The following is a 13,612-nucleotide window of genomic DNA, read 5'->3' as shown; positions in this document are numbered from 1 at the left end:
AGAGCACAGCCTGGCCTCACAGAGATGGGAATGTTGACCAGGAGCTGCAGGGGTTATACGGAGCACACCCTGGCCACACAGAGATCGGAATGTTGACCACGAGCTGCAGGAGTTATACAGAGCACACCCTGCCCACACACAGAGATGGAAATGTTGACCAGGAGCTGCTGGGGTTAGACAGAGCACACCCTGGACACACAGAGATGGGAAGGTTGACCAGGAGCTGCAGGAGTTATACAGAGCACCCCCTGACCACACAGAGATGGGAAGGTTGACCAGCAGCTGCAGGAGTTATACAGAGCACCCCCTGCCCACACACAGAGATGGAAATGTTGACCAGGAGCTGCTGGGGTTATACAGAGCACACCCTGGCCACACAGAGATGGGCAGGTTGACCAGGAGCTGCAGGAGTTATACAGAGCACCCCCTGACCACACACAGAGATGGAAATGTTGACCAGGAGCTGCTGGGGTTAGACAGAGCACACCCTGGACACACAGTGATGGGAATGTTGACTAGGAGCAGGGGTTAACAGAGCACACCCTGGCCACACAGATGGGAATGATGACCAGGAGTTGCAGGGGTTATACAGAGAACACCCTGACCACACAGAGGTGGGAATGTTGACCAGGAGCAGGGATTATGCAGAGCACATCCTGGCCATACGGAGATGGGAATGTTGACCAGGAGCTGCAGGGGTTAGACAGAGCACATCGTGGCCACACAGAGATGGGAATGTAGACCAGGAGTTGAAGGGGTGAGACAGAGCACATCCTGACCACACAGTGATGGGAATGTTGACCAGGAGCAGGGGTATACAGAGCACACCCTGGCCACACACAGATGGGAATGTTGACCATGAGCTGCTTGGGTTAGACAGAGCACACCCTGGCCACACAGTGATGGGAATGTTGACCTGGAGCAGGGGTATACAGAGCGACCCTGGCCACACAGATGGGAATGTTGACCAGGAGTTGCAGGGGTTATACAGAGCACATCCTGACCACACAGATGGGAATGTTGACCAGGAGTTGCAGGGGTTATACTGATCCCACACTGGCCACACAGAGATGGGAATGTTGACCAGGAGCTGCAGGGGTTATACAGAGCACACCCTGGCCACACACAGATGGGAATGTTGACCAGGAGCTGCTGGGGTTAGACAGAGCACACCCTGATCACACAGTGATGGGAATGTTGACCAGGAGCAGGGGTTAACAGAGCACACCCTGGCCACACAGATGGGAATGTTGACCAGGAGTTGCAGGGGTTATACAGAGAACACCCTGACCACACAGAGGTGGGAATGTTGACCAGGAGCTGCAGGGGCTATACAGAGCACACCCTGGCCACACACAGAGATGGGAATGTTGACCAGGAACAGGGGTTATACAGAGCACAACCTGGCCACACAGAGAAGGGAATGTTGACCAGGAGCAGGGGTTATACAGAGCACACCCTGGCCACACAGAGAAGGGAATGTTGACCAGGAGCTGCAGGGGTTATACAGAGCACACCCTGGCCACACAGAGATGGGAATGTTAACCAGGAGCTGCAGGGGTTATACAGAGCACACCCTGGCCACACAGAGATGGGAAGGTTGACCAGGAGCTGCAGGAGTTATACAGAGCACCCCCTGACCACACACAGAGATGGAAATGTTGACCAGGAGCTGCTGGGGTTAGACAGAGCACACCCTGGACACACAGTGATGGGAATGTTGACTCGGAGCAGGGGTTAACAGAGCACACCCTGGCCACACAGATGGGAATGTTGACCAGGAGTTGCAGGGTTTATACAGAGAACACCCTGACCACACAGAGGTGGGAATGTTGACCAGGAGCAGGGATTATGCAGAGCACATCCTGGCCATACGGAGATGGGAATGTTGACCAGGAGCTGCAGGGGTTAGACAGAGCACATCGTGGCCACACAGAGATGGGAATCTTGACCAGGAGATGCAGGGGTTATACAGAGAACATCCTGACCACGCAGTGATGGGAATGTAGACCAGGAGTTGCAGGGGTTATACAGAGCACATCCTGACCACACACAGATGGGAATGTTGACCAGGAGCTGATTCCGTTAGACAGAGCACACCCTGGCCACACAGTGATGGGAATGTTGACCAAGAGCAGGGGTATACAGAGTGACCCTGGCCACACAGATGGGAATGTTGACCAGGAGTTTCAGGGGTTATACAGAGCACATCCTGACCACACAGATGGGAATGTTGACCAGGAGTTGCAGGGGTTATACTGATCCCACACTGGCCACACAGAGATGGGAATGTTGACCAGGAGCTGCAGGGGTTATACAGAGCACACCCTGGCCACACACAGATGGGAATATTGAACAGGAGCTGCTGGGGTTAGACAGAGCACACCCTGATCACACAGTGATGGGAATGTTGACCAGGAGCAGGGGTTAACACAGAACACCCTGGCCACACAGATGGCAATGTTGACCAGGAGTTGCAGGGGTTATACTGAGAACACCCTGACCACACAGAGGTGGGAATGTTGACCAGGAGCTGCAGGGGTTATACAGAGCACACCCTGGCCACACACAGAAATGGGAATGTTGACCAGGAACAGGGGTAATCCAGAGCACAACCTGGCCACACAGAGAAGGGAATGTTGACCAGGAGCAGGGGTTATACAGAGCACACCCTGGCCACACAGAGAATGGAATGTTGACCAGGAGCTGCAGGGGTTATACAGAGCACACCCTGGCCACACAGAGATGGGAATGTTGACCAGGAGCTGCTGGGGTTATACAGAGCACACCCTGGCCACACAGAGATGGGAATGTTGACCAGGAGCTGCAGGGGTTATACAGAGCACACCTTGGCCACACAGAGATGGGAATGTTGACCAGGAGCTGCAGGAGTTATACAGCCACACCCTGGCCCCACAGAGATGGGAATGTTGGCCAGGAGCTGCAGGAGTTATACAGAGAACACCCTGGCCACACAGAGATGGGAATGTTTACCAGAAGCTGCAGGGGTTATACAGAGCACACCCTGGCCACACAGAGATGGGAATGGTGACCAGGAGCTGCAGGGATTATACAGAGCACACCCTGCCCACACACGGAAATGGGAATGTTGACCAGGAGCTGCAGGAGTTATACAGAGCACAACTTGGCCACACAGAGATGGGAATGTTGACCAGGAGCTGCAGGAGTTATACAGAGCATACCCTGGGAACACACAGCTGTGAATGTTGACCAGGAGCTGCAGGGGTTATACAGAGCGCCACCTGGCCTCACTGAGAAGGACATGTTGACCAGGTGCTGCTGGAGTTATACAGAGCACACCCTGGCCACACAGAGATGGGAATGTTAACCAGGAGCTGCAGGTGTTATACAGAGCACACCCTGGCCTCACAGAGATGGGAATGTTGACCAGGAGCTACAGGGGTTATACAGAGCACACCCTGGCCACACAGAGATGGGAATGTTGACCAGGAGCTGCAGGAGTTATACAGAGCACACCCTGGCCACACAGAGATGGGAATGTTGACCAGGAGCTGCAGGGGTTATACAGAGCACACCCTGGCCACACAGAGATGGGAAGGTTGACCAGGAGCTGCAGGAGTTATACAGAGCACCCCCTGACCACACACAGAGATGGGAATGTTGACCAGGAGCTGCAGGGGTTAGACAGAGCACATCGTGGCCACACAGAGATGGGAATGTAGACCAGGAGTTGAAGGGGTGAGACAGAGCACATCCTGACCACACAGTGATGGGAATGTTGACCAGGAGCAGGGGTATACAGAGCACACCCTGGCCACACACAGATGGGAATGTTGACCATGAGCTGCATGGGTTAGACAGAGCGACCCTGGCCACACAGATGGGAATGTTGACCAGGAGCAGGGGTTATACAGAGCACATCCTGACCACACAGATGGGAATGTTGACCAGGAGTTGCAGGGGTTATACTGATCCCACACTGGCCACACAGAGATGGGAATGTTGACCAGGAGCTGCAGGGGTTATACAGAGCACACCCTGGCCACACACAGATGGGAATGTTGACCAGGAGCTGCTGGGGTTAGACAGAGCACACCCTGATCACACAGTGATGGGAATGTTGACCAGGAGCAGGGGTTAACAGAGCACACCCTGGCCACACAGATGGGAATGTTGACCAGGAGTTGCAGGGGTTATACAGAGAACACCCTGACCACACAGAGGTGGGAATGTTGACCAGGAGCTGCAGGGGTTATACAGAGCACACCCTGGCCACACACAGAGATGGGAATGTTGACCAGGAACAGGGGTTATACAGAGCACAACCTGGCCACACAGAGAAGGGAATGTTGACCAGGAGCAGGGGTTATACAGAGCACACCCTGGCCACACAGAGAAGGGAATGTTGACCAGGAGCTGCAGGGGTTATACAGAGCACACCCTGGCCACACAGAGATGGGAATGTTGACCAGGAGCTGCAGGTGTTATACAGAGCACACCCTGGCCTCACAGAGATGGGAATGTTGAACAGGAGCTGCAGGGGTTATACAGAGCACACCCTGGCCACACAGAGATGGGAATGTTGACCAGGAGCTGCAGGAGTTATACAGAGCACATTGTGGCCACACACAGAGATGGGAATGTTAACCAGGAGCTGCAGGGGTTATACAGAGCACACTCTGGCCACACAGAGATGGGAAGGTTGACCAGGAGCTGCAGGAGTTATACAGAGCACCCCCTGACCACACACAGAGATGGAAATGTTGACCAGGAGCTGCTGGGGTTAGACAGACCACACCCTGGACACACAGTGATGGGAATGTTGACTCGGAGCAGGGGTTAACAGAGCACACCCTGGCCACACAGATGGGAATGTTGACCAGGAGTTGCAGGGTTTATACAGAGAACACCCTGACCACACAGAGGTGGGAATGTTGACCAGGAGCAGGGATTATGCAGAGCACATCCTGGCCATAGGGAGATGGGAATGTTGACCAGGAGCTGCAGGGGTTAGACAGAGCACATCGTGGCCACACAGAGATGGGAATCTTGACCAGGAGATGCAGGGGTTATACAGAGAACATCCTGACCACGCAGTGATGGGAATGTAGACCAGGAGTTGCAGGGGTTATACAGAGCACATCCTGACCACACAGTGATAGGAATGTTGACCAGGAGCAGGGGTATACAGAGCACACCCTGGCCACACAGATGGGAATGTTGACCAGGAGTTTCAGGGGTTATACAGAGCCCATCCTGACCACACAGATGGGAATGTTGACCAGGAGTTGCAGGGGTTATACTGATCCCACACTGGCCACACAGAGATGGGAATGTTGACCAGGAGCTGCAGGGGTTATACAGAGCACACCCTGGCCACACACAGATGGGAATATTGAACAGGAGCTGCTGGGGTTAGACAGAGCACACCCTGATCACACAGTGATGGGAATGTTGACCAGGAGCAGGGGTTAACACAGAACACCCTGGCCACACAGATGGCAATGTTGACCAGGAGTTGCAGGGGTTATACTGAGAACACCCTGACCACACAGAGGTGGGAATGTTGACCAGGAGCTGCAGGGGTTATACAGAGCACACCCTGGCCACACACAGAAATGGGAATGTTGACCAGGAACAGGGGTAATCCAGAGCACAACCTGGCCACACAGAGAAGGGAATGTTGACCAGGAGCAGGGGTTATACAGAGCACACCCTGGCCACACAGAGAAGGGAATGTTGACCAGGAGCTGCAGGGGTTATACAGAGCACACCCTGGCCACAAAGAGATGGGAATGTTGACCAGGAGCTGCTGGGGTTATACAGAGCACACCCTGGCCACACAGAGATGGGAATGTTGACCAGGAGCTGCAGGGGTTATACAGAGCACACCTTGGCCACACAGAGATGGGAATGTTGACCAGGAGCTGCAGGAGTTATACAGCCACACCCTGGCCCCACAGAGATGGGAATGTTGGCCAGGAGCTGCAGGAGTTATACAGAGAACACCCTGGCCACACAGAGATGGGAATGTTTACCAGGAGCTGCAGGGGTTATACAGAGCACACCCTGGCCACACAGAGATGGGAATGGTGACCAGGAGCTGCAGGGATTATACAGAGCACACCCTGCCCACACACGGAAATGGGAATGTTGACCAGGAGCTGCAGGAGTTATACAGAGCACAACTTGGCCACACAGAGATTGGAATGTTGACCAGGAGCTGCAGGAGTTATACAGAGCATACCCTGGGAACACACAGCTGTGAATGTTGACCAGGAGCTGCAGGGGTTATACAGAGCGCCACCTGGCCTCACTGAGAAGGACATGTTGACCAGGTGCTGCTGGAGTTATACAGAGCACACCCTGGCCACACAGAGATGGGAATGTTAACCAGGAGCTGCAGGTGTTATACAGAGCACACCCTGGCCTCACAGAGATGGGAATGTTGACCAGGAGCTGCAGGGGTTATACAGAGCACACCCTGGCCACACAGAGATGGGAATGTTGACCAGGAGCTGCAGGAGTTATACAGAGCACACCCTGGCCACACAGAGATGGGAAGGTTGACCAGGAGCTGCAGGAGTTATACAGAGCACCCCCTGACCACACACAGAGATGGGAATGTTGACCAGGAGCTGCAGGGGTTAGACAGAGCACATCGTGGCCACACAGAGATGGGAATGTAGACCAGGAGTTGAAGGGGTGAGACAGTGCACATCCTGACCACACAGTGATGGGAATGTTGACCAGGAGCAGGGGTATACAGAGCACACCCTGGCCACACACAGATGGGAATGTTGACCATGAGCTGCTTGGGTTAGACAGAGCACACCCTGGCCACACAGTGATGGGAATGTTGACCAGGAGCAGGGGTATACAGAGCGACCCTGGCCACACAGATGGGAATGTTGACCAGGAGTTGCAGGGGTTATACAGAGCACATCCTGACCACACAGATGGGAATGTTGACCAGGAGTTGCAGGGGTTATACTGATCCCACACTGGCCACACAGAGATGGGAATGTTGACCAGGAGCTGCAGGGGTTATACAGAGCACACCCTGGCCACACACAGATGGGAATGTTGACCAGGAGCTGCTGGGGTTAGACAGAGCACACCCTGATCACACAGTGATGGGAATGTTGACCAGGAGCAGGGGTTAACAGAGCACACCCTGGCCACACAGATGGGAATGTTGACCAGGAGTTGCAGGGGTTATACAGAGAACACCCTGACCACACAGAGGTGGGAATGTTGACCAGGAGCTGCAGGGGTTATACAGAGCACACCCTGGCCACACACAGAGATGGGAATGTTGACCAGGAACAGGGGTTATACAGAGCACAACCTGGCCACACAGAGAAGGGAATGTTGACCAGGAGCAGGGGTTATACAGAGCACACCCTGGCCACACAGAGAAGGGAATGTTGACCAGGAGCTGCAGGGGTTATACAGAGCACACCCTGGCCACACAGAGATGGGAATGTTGACCAGGAGCTGCAGGTGTTATACAGAGCACACCCTGGCCTCACAGAGATGGGAATGTTGAACAGGAGCTGCAGGGGTTATACAGAGCACACCCTGGCCACACAGAGATAGGAATGTTGACCAGGAGCTGCAGGAGTTATACAGAGCACATTGTGGCCACACACAGAGATGGGAAGGTTGACCAGGAGCTGCAGGAGTTATACAGAGCACCCCCTGACCACACACAGAGATGGAAATGTTGACCAGGAGCTGCTGGGGTTAGACAGACCACACCCTGGACACACAGTGATGGGAATGTTGACTCGGAGCAGGGGTTAACAGAGCACACCCTGGCCACACAGATGGGAATGTTGACCAGGAGTTGCAGGGTTTATACAGAGAACACCCTGACCACACAGAGGTGGGAATGTTGACCAGGAGCAGGGATTATGCAGAGCACATCCTGGCCATACGGAGATGGGAATGTTGACCAGGAGCTGCAGGGGTTAGACAGAGCACATCGTGGCCACACAGAGATGGGAATCTTGACCAGGAGATGCAGGGGTTATACAGAGAACATCCTGACCACGCAGTGATGGGAATGTAGACCAGGAGTTGCAGGGGTTATACAGAGCACATCCTGACCACACAGTGATAGGAATGTTGACCAGGAGCAGGGGTATACAGAGCACACCCTGGCCACACACAGATGGGAATGTTGACCAGGAGCTGATTGCGTTAGACAGAGCACACCCTGGCCACACAGTGATGGGAATGTTGACCAAGAGCAGGGGTATACAGAGTGACCCTGGCCACACAGATGGGAATGTTGACCAGGAGTTTCAGGGGTTATACAGAGCACATCCTGACCACACAGATGGGAATGTTGACCAGGAGTTGCAGGGGTTATACTGATCCCACACTGGCCACACAGAGATGGGAATGTTGACCAGGAGCTGCAGGAGTTATACAGAGCATACCCTGGGAACACACAGCTGTGAATGTTGACCAGGAGCTGCAGGGGTTATACAGAGCGCCACCTGGCCTCACTGAGAAGGACATGTTGACCAGGTGCTGCTGGAGTTATACAGAGCACACCCTGGCCACACAGAGATGGGAATGTTAACCAGGAGCTGCAGGTGTTATACAGAGCACACCCTGGCCTCACAGAGATGGGAATGTTGACCAGGAGCTGCAGGGGTTATACAGAGCACACCCTGGCCACACAGAGATGGGAATGTTGACCAGGAGCTGCAGGAGTTATACAGAGCACACCCTGGCCACACAGAGATGGGAATGTTGACCAGGAGCTGCAGGGGTTATACAGAGCACACCCTGGCCACACAGAGATGGGAAGGTTGACCAGGAGCTGCAGGAGTTATACAGAGCACCCCCTGACCACACACAGAGATGGGAATGTTGACCAGGAGCTGCAGGTGTTATACAGAGCAGACCCTGGCCACACACAGAGATGGGAATGTTGACAAGGAGCTACTGGGATTATACAGTGCACATCCTGGCCACACAGAGATGGGAATGTTGACCAGGAGCTGCAGGGGTGATACAGACCACAGCCTGGCCACACAGAGATGGGAATGTTGACCAGGAGCTGCAGGAGTATACAGAGCACATCCTGGCCACACAGAGATGGGAATGTTGACCAGGAGCTGCAGGAGTATACAGAGCACATCCTGGCCACACACAAATGGGAATGTTGACCAGGAGCTGCAGGAGTTATACAGAGCACACCCTGGCCACACACAGAGATGGGAATGTTGACCAGGAGATGCAGGGGTTATACAGAGCACATCCTGGCCGCCCAGAGATGTGAATGTTGACCAGGAGCTGCTGGGGTTATGCAGAGCACACCCTGGCCACACAGAGATGGGAATGTTGACCAGGAGCTTCTGGTGTTACACAGAGCACACCCTGGCCACACAGAGATGGGAATGTTGACCAGGAGCTGCTGGGGTTATACAGAGCACACCCTGGCCACACACAGATGGGAATGTTGACCAGGAGCTGCAGGAGTTATACAGAGCACTCTCTCACACACAGAGATGGGAATGTTGACCAGGAGCTGCAGGGGATATACAGAGCACATCCTGGCCACACAGAGATGGGAATGTCGACCAGGAGCTGCAGGGGTTATACTGAGCACAGCCTGGCCACACAGAGATGGGAATGTTGACCAGGAGCTGCAGGGGTTATACAGAGCACACCCTGGCCACACAGAGATGAGAATGTTGACCAGGAGATGCAGGGGTTATACAGAGCACACCCTGGCCACACAGAGATGGGAATGTTGACCAGGAGCTGCAGGGGTTATACTGAGCACACCCTGGCCACACACAGAGATGAGAATGTTGACCAGGAGCTGCTGGGGTTAGACAGAGCACACCCTGGCCACACTGAGATGGGAATGTTAACCAGGAGCTGCAGTAGTTATACAGAGCACACCCTGGCCACACACAGAGATGCGAATGTTGACCAGGAGCTGCTGGGGTTATACAGTGCACACCCTGGCCACACAGAGATGGGAATATTTACCAGGAGCTGCAGGGTTTATACAGAGCACACCCTGGCCACACATAGATGGGAATATTGACCAGGAGCTGCAGGGGTTATAGAGAGCACACCCTGGCCACACACAGAGATGGGAATGTTGACCAGGAGCTGCAGGTGTTATACAGAGCACACCCTGGCCACACAGAGATGGGAATGTTGACCAGGAGCTGCTGGGGTTACACAGAGCACACCCTGGCCACACACAGAGACGGGAATGTTGACCAGGAGCTGCTGGGGTTAGACAGAGCACACCCTGGCCACATTGAGATGGGAATGTTGACCAGGAGCGGCAGGGGTTAGACAGAGCACACCCTGGCCACACACAGAGATGGGAATGTTAACCAGGAGCTGCAGGAGTTATGCAGAGCACACCCTGACAACACACAGAGATGGGAATTTTGACCAGGAGCTACTGGGATTATACAGTGCACATCCTGGCCACACACAGATGGGAATGTTGACCAGAAGCTGCAGGGGTTATACAGAGCACACCCTGACCACACACAGAGATGGGAATGTTGACCAGGAGCTGCAGGGGTTATACAGAGCGCCACCTGGCCTCACTGAGAAGGACATGTTGACCAGGAGCTGCAGGAGTTATACAGAGCGCCACCTGGCCTCACTGAGAAGGACATGTTGAGCAGGAGCTGCAAGGGTTATACAGAGCACACCCTGGCCACACAGAGATGGGAATGTTGACCAGGAGCTGCAGGAGTATACAGAGCACATCCAGGCCACACAGAGATGGGAATGTTGACCAGGAGCTTCTGGTGTTACACAGAGCACACCCTGGCCACACAGAGATGGGAATGTTGACCAGGAGCTGCTGGGGTTATACAGAGCACACCCTGGCCACACACAGATGGGAATGTTGACCAGGAGCTGCAGGAGTTATACAGAGCACTCTCTCACACACAGAGATGGGAATGTTGACCAGGAGCTGCAGGGGATATACAGAGCACATCCTGGCCACACAGAGATGGGAATGTCGACCAGGAGCTGCAGGGGTTATACTGAGCACAGCCTGGCCACACAGAGATGGGAATGTTGACCAGGAGCTGCAGGGGTTATACAGAGCACACCCTGGCCACACAGAGATGAGAATGTTGACCAGGAGATGCAGGGGTTATACAGAGCACACCCTGGCCACACAGAGATGGGAATGTTGACCAGGAGCTGCAGGGGTTATACTGAGCACACCCTGGCCACACACAGAGATGAGAATGTTGACCAGCAGCTGCTGGGGTTAGACAGAGCACACCCTGGCCACACTGAGATGGGAATGTTAACCAGGAGCTGCAGTAGTTATACAGAGCACACCCTGGCCACACACAGAGATGCGAATGTTGACCAGGAGCTGCTGGGGTTATACAGTGCACACCCTGGCCACACAGAGATGGGAATATTTACCAGGAGCTGCAGGAGTTATACAGAGCGCCACCTGGCCTCACTGAGAAGGACATGTTGAGCAGGAGCTGCAAGGGTTATACAGAGCACACCCTGGCCACACAGAGATGGGAATGTTGACCAGGAGCTGCAGGAGTATACAGAGCACATCCAGGCCACACAGAGATGGGAATGTTGACCAGGAGCTGCAGGAGTATACAGAGCACACCCTGCCCACACACGGAAATGGGAATGTTGACCAGGAGCTGCAGGAGTTATACAGAGCACAACCTGGCCACGCAGAGATGGGAATGTTGACCAGGAGCTGCAGGAGTTATACAGAGCATACCCTGGGAACACACAGCTGTGAATGTTGACCAGGAGCTGCAGGGGTTATACAGAGCGCCACCTGGCCTCACTGAGAAGGACATGTTGACCAGGTGCTGCAGGAGTTATACAGAGCACACCCTGGCCACACAGAGATGGGAATGTTGACCAGGAGCTGCAGGTGTTATACAGAGCACACCCTGGCCTCACAGAGATGGGAATGTTGACCAGGAGCTGCAGGGGTTATACAGAGCACACCCTGGCCACACAGAGATCGGAATGTTGACCAGGAGCTGCAGGAGTTATACAGAGCACACCCTGGCCACACAGAGATGGAAATGTTGACCAGGAGCTGCAGGGGTTATACAGAGCACACCCTGGCCACACTGAGATGGGAAGGTTGACCAGGAGCTGCAGGAGTTATACAGAGCACCCCCTGACCACACACAGAGATGGGAATGTTGACCAGGAGCTGCAGGAGTTATACAGAGCACACCCTGGCCACACACAGAGATGGGAATGTTGACAAGGAGCTACTGGGATTATACAGTGCACATCCTGGCCACACAGAGATGGGAATGTTGACCAGGAGCTGCAGGGGTGATACAGACCACAGCCTGGCCACACAGAGATGGGAATGTTGACCAGGAGCTGCAGGAGTATACAGAGCACATCCTGGCCACACAGAGATGGGAATGTTGACCAGGAGTTGCAGGAGTATACAGAGCACATCCTGGCCACACACAGATGGGAATGTTGACCAGGAGCTGCAGGAGTTATACAGAGCACACCCTGGCCACACACAGAGATGGGAATGTTGACCAGGAGATGCAGGGGTTATACAGAGCACATCCTGGCCGCCCAGAGATGTGAATGTTGACCAGGAGCTGCTGGGGTTATGCAGAGCACACTCTGGCCACACAGAGATGGGAATGTTGACCAGGAGCTTCTGGTGTTACACAGAGCACTCCCTGGCAACACAGAGATGGGAATGTTGACCAGGAGCTGCTGGGGTTATACAGAGCACACGCTGGCCACACACAGATGGGAATGTTGACCAGGAGCTGCAGGAGTTATACAGAGCACTCTCTCACACACAGAGATGGGAATGTTGACCAGGAGCTGCAGGGGATATACAGAGCACATCCTGGCCACACAGAGATGGTAATGTCGACCAGGAGCTGCAGGGGTTATACTGAGCACAGCCTGGCCACACAGAGATGGGAATGTTGACCAGGAGCTGCAGGTGTTATACAGAGCACACCCTGGCCTCACAGAGATGGGAATGTTGACCAGGAGCTGCAGGGGTTATACAGAGCACACCCTGGCCACACAGAGAAGGGAATGTTGACCAGGAGCAGGGGTTATACAGAGCACACCCTGGCCACACAGAGAAGGGAATGTTGACCAGGAGCTGCAGGGGTTATACAGAGCACACCCTGGCCACACAGAGATGGGAATGTTGACCAGGAGCTGCAGGTGTTATACAGAGCACACCCTGGCCTCACAGAGATGGGAATGTTGAACAGGAGCTGCAGGGGTTATACAGAGCACACCCTGGCCACACAGAGATGGGAATGTTGACCAGGAGCTGCAGGAGTTATACAGAGCACATTGTGGCCACACACAGAGATGGGAATGTTAACCAGGAGCTGCAGGGGTTATACAGAGCACACCCTGGCCACACAGAGATGGGAAGGTTGACCAGGAGCTGCAGGAGTTATACAGAGCACCCCCTGACCACACACAGAGATGGAAATGTTGACCAGGAGCTGCTGGGGTTAGACAGAGCACACCCTGGACACACAGTGATGGGAATGTTGACTCGGAGCAGGGGTTAACAGAGCACACCCTGGCCACACAGATGGGAATGTTGACC

The sequence above is a fragment of the Scyliorhinus torazame genome, chromosome 5 (assembly GCF_047496885.1).
Source record: "Scyliorhinus torazame isolate Kashiwa2021f chromosome 5, sScyTor2.1, whole genome shotgun sequence".
In the NCBI taxonomy this organism is placed as follows: domain Eukaryota; kingdom Metazoa; phylum Chordata; class Chondrichthyes; order Carcharhiniformes; family Scyliorhinidae; genus Scyliorhinus; species Scyliorhinus torazame.
This window is presented reverse-complemented; position numbering follows the sequence as displayed.